Source organism: Cyprinus carpio, chromosome B4 (assembly GCF_018340385.1).
Source record: "Cyprinus carpio isolate SPL01 chromosome B4, ASM1834038v1, whole genome shotgun sequence".
Taxonomy (NCBI): Eukaryota; Metazoa; Chordata; class Actinopteri; order Cypriniformes; family Cyprinidae; genus Cyprinus; species Cyprinus carpio.
In genome coordinates this window covers 29,693,386-29,704,654 of record NC_056600.1, presented here as the reverse complement: position 1 = coordinate 29,704,654, position 11,269 = coordinate 29,693,386, and positions in this window count along the sequence as shown.

Below are 11,269 nucleotides of genomic sequence, written 5' to 3'. Positions count from 1 at the left end.
GACTCAGGTTTTGAGCATATGTTGTTCGATAAGGGATACAAACAATACTGTCCCTGAAGAACCAAAACGTAAACAAAGGAATTATCATCCATATTACAACAGTATTCCTTTGTTGGACTAAAAGTGCTCTATGAGATGTCGGTCAGTGGACCCTTACCTTTCTAACTAAACCGGGATTTACATCTATAGATGTGTTTATGACTCATTATTACGACAAGTCTGGTATATACTGCATTTTGTTTATGCATGTTTTGATATGTACTGCTTACACAAATTTAGCAAATACATTCCTTATAAGCTTTCCATTGAAAAACAGCGATCTGTTGTTGATGCTTCAGGCTTAGACCTTTATAATGATATATAGTTTGTATTGATGAATTTTGCCCCATTTCATTTAATCTATTCGTAAACATTGACACATGCAAACAAAGAGAGTTCAGTGCGCTGGCGTCCAGATGTGAGATAACAGGTTAAAGGGTAGCATTCTCACCGGCAGTGTGTACTAGGAAGTGACAGTAACGTTTTTGTGCGTGGCGTTCAACAACAGAAACAAAGAAGAACAACGTCAACAACAGGAGGATGGAGGATGCTGTGATCGGATCTGTGTTTTTGTTGTGTCTCGCGGGTTTCACAATAATGATCATGGAATGTCTACGTATACATAAAGTGATTGAAAGAACGGAAAGGACGACTAAGAATCTCAAACGACAACTAGCAGTGATACATTTGCTACAAGTGCCTGCACTTCAGCGTCCGTCCATCTATCACTGTTCATCATACTTGAGAAATAAGTTGACACAATGTTTACTGTATGTTTACAATGTGTTTTAAATCACGGAGGATGAGGGCGTTTTCAATCAATCAATGTCTACTTACGTCATGGGTAGTACCAGTTGTGCTGGTTAGACCCTGCTCCGGAGTAGGATCTAATTTGGTTCTCAAAAATGGCAGTCCGGTACTAAAATTGCACCCAGTTCCAGTGGTCCAAGAATGCCAAAAAGTGGGTAGTTCCACAATTAGTTCTGGTACTATGAAAAGGTTTCCACGGTGCGAAAGGCCCTTTCGACTCGTTGGATGGAAACGGTGCTTCATTAGCAAATGTTTTTGTTTTGTTACAGTTTTGCGCATAAGTTTAATTTGTATCATTGGATGGAAACATAACTAGTGCTGCTGGATCTTTTGAGAAGTGAACAGCAACACGGATGGGGTGCTACAATCCAGATCCATGAGGTCTTTTCTGTCTGACCAGTGGTACATCATACAGAGTGCTCTCCCTCCAGAGTGTTTGACATGTGCCTCGTTCCACTGTCACCGCATTGTCCTCCGAGTCTCTGAGGAGGTGCTGGCTTTTCACTAAGAGATTCACCTCCTGAAGACCCCAGAACACATGGGCTTTCTCTGATGTTAAAGCTAAGCTATTTCATTTTATTTATATAGCACAAATAAACACAACAGAAGTTGACCAAAGTGCTTTTTCAGAATATAAAACTTAAATACAAATAAGAAAGAAAGCAATAAGACATAACAAAAATCAATAAAACATAATTAAGAATTGCTGAAAGCTCGGGCCAGAAGATAAGACTTTAACTTTGCTTTAAACTCATGGACAGAGGACAGGGATCTCAGATAAAAAGGAAGACTGTTCCAGAGCCTAGGTCCAACAACAGCAAATGCACGACCCCCTCTTGATTTCAGTCCTGTTCAAGGCTGAGCTAGAGAATAATTGTTTGCGGATTGCAGGCACCTGACTGATGTGTTTAGATTTAAAAGTTCAGACAGGTACGATGGTGCAAGACCATTAAGAGATTTAAAAACAAACATCAATATTTTAAAATCAACTCTATGATGAACCGGCAAACAATTTAGAGACATTAAAATAGGAGTAATATATTGGCGTTTGCGGTCTCCCGTTAGAAATCTGGCTGCAGCATTTTGCACCATTTGAAGCCATGTAATAGAGGACTTGGAAATTCAGCATATAAAGAATTACAATAATCCGAAAGAGATAAAACGAAAGCATGTGTGACTCTTTCAAGATCTTTGGGGGACAGACTCTAGACATAAGTTTCAGATGAAAAAAGCCTGACTTAACTACATTAACTACATGTTTATGTGATGATCAAACTTAAAGGAAGAGTCCAGAGTTCTTCACAGAATTTTCACAGTTGGTTTGATATAAGAGTGATTTCCAACATCAACAATGTTTTATCCTTTACCCACAGAGGGCCCAAACATAATTGCTTCAGTTTTACTCGCATTAAGATGTAGAAAATTTTAGGACATCCAGGATCTTATGTCATTTAGACAGGCAAGCAAGGTTTCTAAGCCTTTCTTGTCAGTGTGCTTAAAAGGCAGATACATTTGAGTGTCATCTGCATAAAAGTGAAAAAATACTCCATGCCTTCTAAGAATAGAACCTAGAGGTAAAATATATAATGAAAACAGAGTTGGAGACAAAATGGATCCTTGAGGAACACCACAGGTAAGAGGAGCTATGGATGAGACAGAGCCTCCAATGCCAACTGAAAAGGTCCTGTCAGTAAGAAAAGATTTAAACCAGCTGAGGGCACTTCCACAGATGCCGACATAATGTTCAAAACATGACAATAGAATGGCATGATCAACAGTTTCAAGTCTAAGAGCATTAAAGTCTCAAGTCTAAGAGCATTAAAATGACTGAGTCTCCGGAGTCAACAGATAGCAGAATGTCATTCAAAACTCTTAATAGTGCAGATTCTGTACTGTGGTTTGTCCTAGAACCGGACTGAAATTTATCAAGGATAATATCTGCATCAAGGAAGCTCTGTAATTGCAGTAGCACTGTTTTCTCTAGGATCTTAGATATAAAAGGTAAATTAGAAATCGGTCTAAAGTTTGATAAATCAGTGATGTTCAAATTAGGTCTTTTCAATATTGGTCTCACCCTGGCATGTTTATAAAGAGCGGGGACAGAGCCTGAGAGAAGGCTTTTGTTGATAATTAACAGGATCCATGTCCCAACACTGTCAAATATCTCCTTAAAAAAACGAGTAGGAATAATATCAAGAGAGGAGGTAGAAGGGTTCAAATTGTTGACTATATCTGTTAGACAAGACATAGTAATTGGGTTAAAAGAATTTAAAAACCTGGTGGCCATGACAGAATCGGCTGGATTAACAGATGAGGGTAATATAGAACGTCTAATCACTACTATTTTGTCAACAAAAAAACTCAGAAATTTTTCACACAGAGGATGATTCAGTGAGATAATTGTTTCCTACAGGGTTAAAGACAGACTTAAAAATATTAAACAAGATCCTAGAATTATTTTTATTTTTATCAATTATCTCAGAGAAATGGCAAGACTTAGCAGCCTTGACAGCTTTCTGATATGATATTAAAGACTCCCGTAGTATTTCATAGGACACCTGTAGCTTATCATTTTTCCATCTGCGCTCTGCTCTTCTGCAAGCTTGTCTTAGATGGCGAGTGTTACTGTTCAGTTTTATTTTTCTGATGTTTAAGTCTCAGAGGGGCAACAGTATCAAGCACGTTGGTACAAAGAGAATTAAATAAATTGAGTAGTTCATCAATGTCTACTGTATTTGCTAGATGTTCAATAGGAAACATCTGATAAGCTTCAAGAAATGCAGCAGAAAAGGCTTCAGCAGAGGCAGGGCAGGATAAACCTACAAGTGACCATTTTACAAGTCTAACAGGTGTAATGATATGACAAGAAAGATCGACATTAAAAACAACTGGTCTATGATCTGAGAAAATAGGATCACCAATTTGAACATCTGAGATAGGGAAACCATGAGTTAATACCAGATCAAGTATATGTCCATGTACATGAGTTGGCTCGTTTACCCATTGAACAAAATCACAGCCTTCTATAAGATTCACAAAGTCTTTGGCTAGTGAGGTATTTAAAAAGTTATAGTTACTAGGTGTGAGTTCCAAGAATGAACTAAGATCATCAACTGAGAGCCAGGTCTCCGTCACAAACAGAAAGTCAATATTGCCAGAAGTTATAAAGTCATTAAAAATAAACTTTTTATTTCCCAATGATCTAGAGTTTACTAAAGCCATCTTAATAGGTAGAGAGTCACTGACCGACTGCGGTACATGTTTTACTGCCTGACACAATGGACGAAGATGCCGCGAAGACGTGCCGCGAAGACGTGTTGGGCAACATTTTGATTTAATAATAAAAATACAAATACGACTACGGACAAACAAAGAGACAGACAGCAAGCCATTGACAGCGGCGCCATCTTTTTCTATGTTGTAAATAGTTGTAAAAGTACTTTCAGTAATGTATAGAATAATTTGTTTTAATGTGAAAAAAATATATTTACAGGACAAAAAATTAAACCGAAGAATGTTTAGTGAAAAAAATATAAGCTCCATTAAAAAAAAATTAACAATGAACATATTTACTTTTATTTACACAATATGCAAAACAAAAATACAAAATGTATGGAAAGTACTCAGGCTTATATACAAATAAATTACACTGCAAAAATTAATAACGTATACAACTTGTTTAATTTTTAACTTGCATCACAAAAGTAAACTATAGAAATTAGGTTGTTTCATTGGCAATGTGAAAAATTGTAATGTACCCATTTTTTCACTGCAGCTCCACCAGCTTCCACTCACTCCCTCATCTGTCCCAGGACACTCACTCCCTCATCTGTCCCAGGACACTCGCTCCCTCACCTGTCCCAGGACACTTGCAATCCTAAAGCAGAGCAAATAAACCATGCCTGTTAACAACAACAGCACAATGAATTTCAGCAAAAACTCTCTATTAACTTGCTTAGTTTGTATTTTTTAAGTTTTTCCCCAGCAGGCTCATTTTCTCCAGAATAGTACTAAAACGAGAAAATGGAAACACTTATGAAAAATATGAAGACATGTTTGCAATCTTAACATTAGAGAATACGACACAACAGGACATGCATACAAAATACTTAAGTGCTAAAGTTTGGTTAAAACATTTGTAGACATATCTTGAATGACAGGACTACAAAAACATAACAAAGGGAAAGACTATTGCCTTATATAGTGGTTGTTTTATTGTCTGTGGGCTTTGTGTTAAAAAAACCTAACTAGGTATTTGAGTAAATGAAAACACATACTTACATTCAATGTGAATTCCCCCACAGAACTCTCACCCGCCGTGTTCTTTAAATATTAATACCATTGTCATCTGCGCGCAAGTGATTCTGAGATATGGTAGGGTGCGAAGTGTACATTTTCAGAGTACATAAAGATGTATAATGTAAAGTGAATACTGCAAAATTACTGCATGCTCCTTAAGAGTGTAAATTAGTTTAGGTTTAGGATAATTTAAGTAAATTATTTCTCTAGGCCATTAAGCTGACTAACAACAATATTAGAAAAGAACTGGGAAGGTCTGAAACATGAAGATAGTGCCATACATACCATTGTGCAACCTGTATGAACTGAAAAATACTGAACATAGAAGAATACCAACAAAACAAAACAGTCAATGAACAGATCAGAACAAGGAAACAGAGCATCAAATGAATTTATGATGCTATGAACTTATGAACTCTTAACACAAACATAAACTTGACTTTTTTAAATTAATTCTTTAATTGATGAAGGGGTGTGCCATCTTTCATCACCAAACTTATCAAATATTCCCTGGCTCTCAACAAGAACGCTACTCTGTCAATTCAATTCCATGCAGCCAGGGGACTTTTGAACCCTTTACCATGTGGATTGCAGCTGTTCATTATGTCAAATAGCCTGTCAATTATCTAAAAGCAAGTGTTTGCATTAAATGAAAGCATTTTATTCATAACCATGTTTGCATATAGTATTACCTCAATGAATTCAGCTTTTGCTTCACAGTGTTTGAACTGTGGATAGCTGATTTCACAATGTGCACAGAGCTACTGTCACTGAGCGACTTGAGTGTCTGTGCAGCCAAGGACACCTTCATCTTCTGGGAATTGAAAAATATGTGCTTGTCTGTTAACTTGTTGGCTGCATGCAATCCATCTTTGATTTGAACATCATTTGATTAAACAACGTGTGTCCAGTTGATCTGGCCAGTACTGCTCTTTATAGGACTGTAGACCTGCAACATATTCCATGCCAGATCCATTGTGATGCAGAGTACCCTTATGCCACGCTCATGCAGCTCCTTCAGCGCATGCAGAATTAACACTTTCTGTGTATCTGGTGACAGTGTTGGTGAGGTAGTAGGCAACTGGAGCCTTCCAATGCCCTTGTAAGCCAACCACCATGAAAACAAGAGCCTCTGAGGCAACATCTGTTTCATTCATACCATGTTCTGTGTCTGCGTATTGTACTGAATGTGTTTCTTGATAGCCATGGCATCCAACATCAGAGTTACACTTACATATTTAGCTGGGTCTTCCTCTTGTCGTCTTTTCAGCATGTCCAACATCATCATGTTGAGGACAGGCTTGGCATTGTGTTTGTATGTGTATCATTCAATGTGTGCAGGTGTATGTGCGAATGTGTCTGAAAACAGTGGCAGAGAGAAACAGATAGGATCGAATTTGACCATAGCCATAATGCTCACAGTTGTTCTAGTCTTAACTAGTACAAATATTCACAACATTAGGCAGAGGAGGGTCGACCTCTTGGAAATCCTGAGAACAGTCCACTGACCAACTCTCCTCAGCTTTCCTTGAGGCCTTTGTTTTCCTGGTTGCCACAGGCTAAAATAAATATTAAATATATGTCACTAACTATTTAATGACAAGCTATCAAATAATTATAAACCAGTGACGATAAAACCCTACTCTTTGTAGATGAGGGGGGAAACTGAAGATCGATGGTTTAGCTCCATCCCTAATCCTCACAGTTTGACCTGTCCTGTCAAAGTCCTTCAGCTTGAAGTGTTCACTGCATAGCAAGGAGGACTCACCTGCGGAAGAACCTTCCCTTCTTAGAGCCACTTCTCACTGCCGCCTCAACTGTATGTTTTTGGGAAACTCAATGTGTGAGAAGAGTTAGTGAATGTCAGCTTGCCAACTACTAGCGGTTAATGGTAGATTCATGCTGCTTAGCCGAAACGAGTAACGTTAGGTTGGCACAAGTCGGTTTTGATAAAAAAAAATGCAATATAAATGAATATCTCGATTATAGGCAATTTAGTTTATGACATATTCAGAGCTGGGTAGTAACGGATTACATGTAATCTGGATTACATAATCAGATTCCAAAACTCAAGTACTTGTAATTAGAGTAAACTACTTTTTAAAATACTCGTAATCAGACTACAGTTACTTTTTTATGGATTACATGATAACATTTTATTTACACAATGGTAATAAATTGTTCACAATTAATTGATTCTCCTAAATTTCCTTTTTTTTAACGTGTATATTTTTTCCTGTTAAACCTGCCACTTATATACGTTCGTGATTCTTCGAGTTTTTCCGGCGGACGGGGGAGGGGTGTCAGAATCGCGCTCAGAAGAAATCAGCAACAAGATAATGGAAAATGGAGGGGAATATAGCCTTTAATATGTTCTTTAATATATTTTTTGAAATGTTGATTTTTTGAATTTATGAATTTATTTTTTCTTTGTATATGTCAAAATAGTACAAGATTAGACTAATTCAATATATGTTATATCAAATAAGGATTAGCACAAATGTAATCTAAATGTAATCCAAAAGTAATCAGATTACGTTACCAAAAATGTGTAATCTAAGAGATTATATTACTGACTACAAATTTTGTCATGTAATCTGTAATCAGTAACTGATTACAATTCATAAGTAATCTACCCAGCTCTGGACATATTATATACCATATGCTAAAACTATATAAGAATACAAACTTTCTGGTTATCTATAATGTCTCAACTCGCAGCTAAATAGCGATAAGGCTAGCTATTAATAGTCTGACAGTCAATTACTGTCAGCATCATGTTTTAATGACCAAATACAACCAGATCAGTGTCAGTCAACAACTTTTCAGTCTTACCTGTGAAAAGTAATTCCTCAAGACCTACTTTTAATTGTGTGGCGGTTTGTACAGCCCCAAGCAGCAGACGATGGAGGCATTTTCTCGAGTCCACTTATGAGATTCCACAAGATTCCCCACAAATGTTGCAGAAAACATTATATTACATAGTATATTCATGGTCAGTGCAGACATTTACCTGAAATTACTTTCTCATCGATTCTAACTACTCCTTGCTAGTCCAGTCAGAGAAGTATAATAAAGAAGTCTACTGTCTGACAACAAGCACTGCTCGGTGTTCACAGGTGTCTGAGTTATGTTTGTCATTTTTTCCGCGATGACACTCCTCTTGTTACTACAAAACGTAGGTTAAAAGATATTTGTGGCACATTTAAGATAAATATTCAGTTATTCCTGTATGTTTCCACTCTACTTGCTGAGTGAAGAAGCAACTAAAGTAGCAACAAAGCTGTGATTCTGTTTTTTGTTGAAGTCAGTTACATGCGTTTTGGTAGTGGTGAGCACTTTTACATATAAGTCTGCTTATATAGCAACTGCAAAAGCAGGACACAGCTACTGCAAATGATCTCAGACGTATTGATGCATATAATGTCATTGTAAAAATCACTACAACTAGCTTATATATTTAGTTAACTGAGATTCTTTGAAAAGAATATTCTTCTGCGGAATAATAATAATAGTAATAGTACAAACAAATCATTTTCACTCTAACATCCTTGAAGTAATTACATTCAGTTACATTCATAAAAATAGGAATGTGGAAACTAAAACTACGAACCTTTTTTTGTTACTGCCTTTATTATTTTTGAAAAAATAAAAAATTCATAAAAACACTATGAAATGTATAATTAGTATTAAAAGTATTAAATAAAATAATATTAATAAACATCAAAATAGAATTATTTGTTCTATTTTTTATGTTACATTTATTTAACCAGGAAAAAGTGACAACATTTAAGTGTAATAGGGACATATGTAGGCCATTATATGCCTCCTCCTTTTAAAACACCACCGCACGCCACTCCTTTTAAAACACCACCGCACGCCACTCCTTTTAAAACACCACCGCACGCCACCTTATTTATATAAGGACTGTCAGTTTAACGCGTTACCTTATTTAATTAGTTATGAAAAAATAACGTGATTAAAATATTTTAATGTAGTTAATGCACTGGTCCCACCCCCAGACCTGTATAACATACAGTTGACTGTTGACCAATAAGATTCAGGGCAACAACTCCATAAATGCAGTTATGCCATAAAATTCAAGATATTGGGGTTTTTGCATCATATTTATATCATACAATATCACACGAGCAGCAAGAACAATATCATATGAGTGCTGATTTTGTCCTGAAAGTTTAAATGTGATTTTATATAAGTAGTTGATATTGTGTTATATTTTAAACAGAATATTATGTATTATTGCTCAATTTTGCAGAGAACATATTACCTTTAAAGCCATAGCAGAAATGTTGTGCATCTCTGAGCAACACAGCGGTGTTTAGTTCCTGAATGAATCCGCGTTTCAGTGTTGCCAGATTGGAAATGTCCAAGTATTGTACCAGAACCTCAAAATTATCGTATTTGGAAGAATACGAGTCAAACAGAGAGAATACAGCTATCATCTAGACAAACAATGATTTGACACAACGTGCAAATTACCACAATAGATAAAAAACTAGGAGTACCTTAGTGGGAAGGTTCAAACTCCACCTCCGAGTCGCTGTCTTCTGATGCCTGCGTGTTGCCAGATGTTGAGGGAGTCTTTTTGTGGTACAAATTCGATGCCGTCATGGACAGCAACATAGTGCTGTATGGCTTAAAAGCAGTGCACCTCCCCAAATTTTTTTACACACTCTGAGGTGTGCACAAGCCCATTCAGAGTATGTGAAATGAGCCATTTCGTGGCTTTGTTTTGATGAGGTTGACTTTGGAAAAAACACGTTCATATTTTGCATTTGAATGGGGAAACACAGAACATTGAGGGCAAACTTTCCCAATTCACTGAACATGTTTGCCCTCTCGAAATCCTGCAAAGTAGAAATATGGTGCCAGAATTCATCAACATCCATTGCCTTTGTATCTTCATTTAAGGCATGGCACTTGTTGCATGAGGAGAAGCAGAGACGAATACTCCGCACGTGCCTTGCCATCAGTAGTGAAGGCAGGAGAGATACACACGATTTGAGTCAAGAGGGCATCATCAAAGTCAAATCATTTCTTTATTTCTCCGCATGCAACCCGGAGAAAATTCTGACAGCGCAGATGAAAATCTGTCAGGGTGTCTGCTGGAATATTAGCCTGCTGGACATTCTGCATTACTTTTACACCCAAGTACAGTGGGCCTCATTTACGAAACTAACGTACGTTAGGCGTACAGTTGTTTCAACGCACAACTTGGAATTGATCAATATGAACATGAGCAGTGGCTACGATCAAATCTCATGTCTGGTCTCAGCTCTTGTAAGCAAGTTTTTGAGTTACCGAAAATTGCACGCAGCATAGTAAATTGAAGAATGACAGCATTTTGTTCATTTGTATTTTCCTGAACCGTCAAACCAAGCTCATTAGTCCATCGTTAACCAGTAAGTTTAGAAGGTTTTAGCTTTTTTATGTGCAAATAGCAGTGTAAACAAGAACATGAGGATTTAATCGTCACATCATGCATCTGCAGCGCTTTTGTGAAAGAAGAAAAATGGAAATTAAGTCTATAAAAGGAATAAAATACAAAGGATCACATAAAAGATATTAATAGGCTATAATATAATTAACAGATTAACAAAAAGAAAAAAAAAGTGCAACAAGCATAGGCATATAGCATTTTTTTTCCTTTTCTTTACATCTTTATTTGATTTAATCCATCTGATCACACGGGTGCCTCACTCACACAAAAAATACATTGGTTCTAGCGTTGCCTGACATTTTTTAATTTATTTTTTTTCATTATATGTTTTTTTGATTTAATAAAAGTTGCACTGTTTATTTTAAAAGGTCCGCTGTAAAATCAGTGTGCAGTGCCCAAACAAACATTTTGCGCATGTGAAGGATTTTACACGGATATAAGAACATGAGTGAAGTATAAAGCCATGTTTAGGCTACATAATGAGTTATGCAAACAAATGTTTAAAAAAAATGGCAAAATTTGAAACATTTGGATTCTTGTGGTATGAGACAGGCTTGTGAGCCCAGTGCCTTTTCAGTTTTGCTTGACATTTGTATTCTGTTCATAATGAATGCCACTAACGCCTAATTTGTGTTTTATTTGTAATATATAATTTTATAA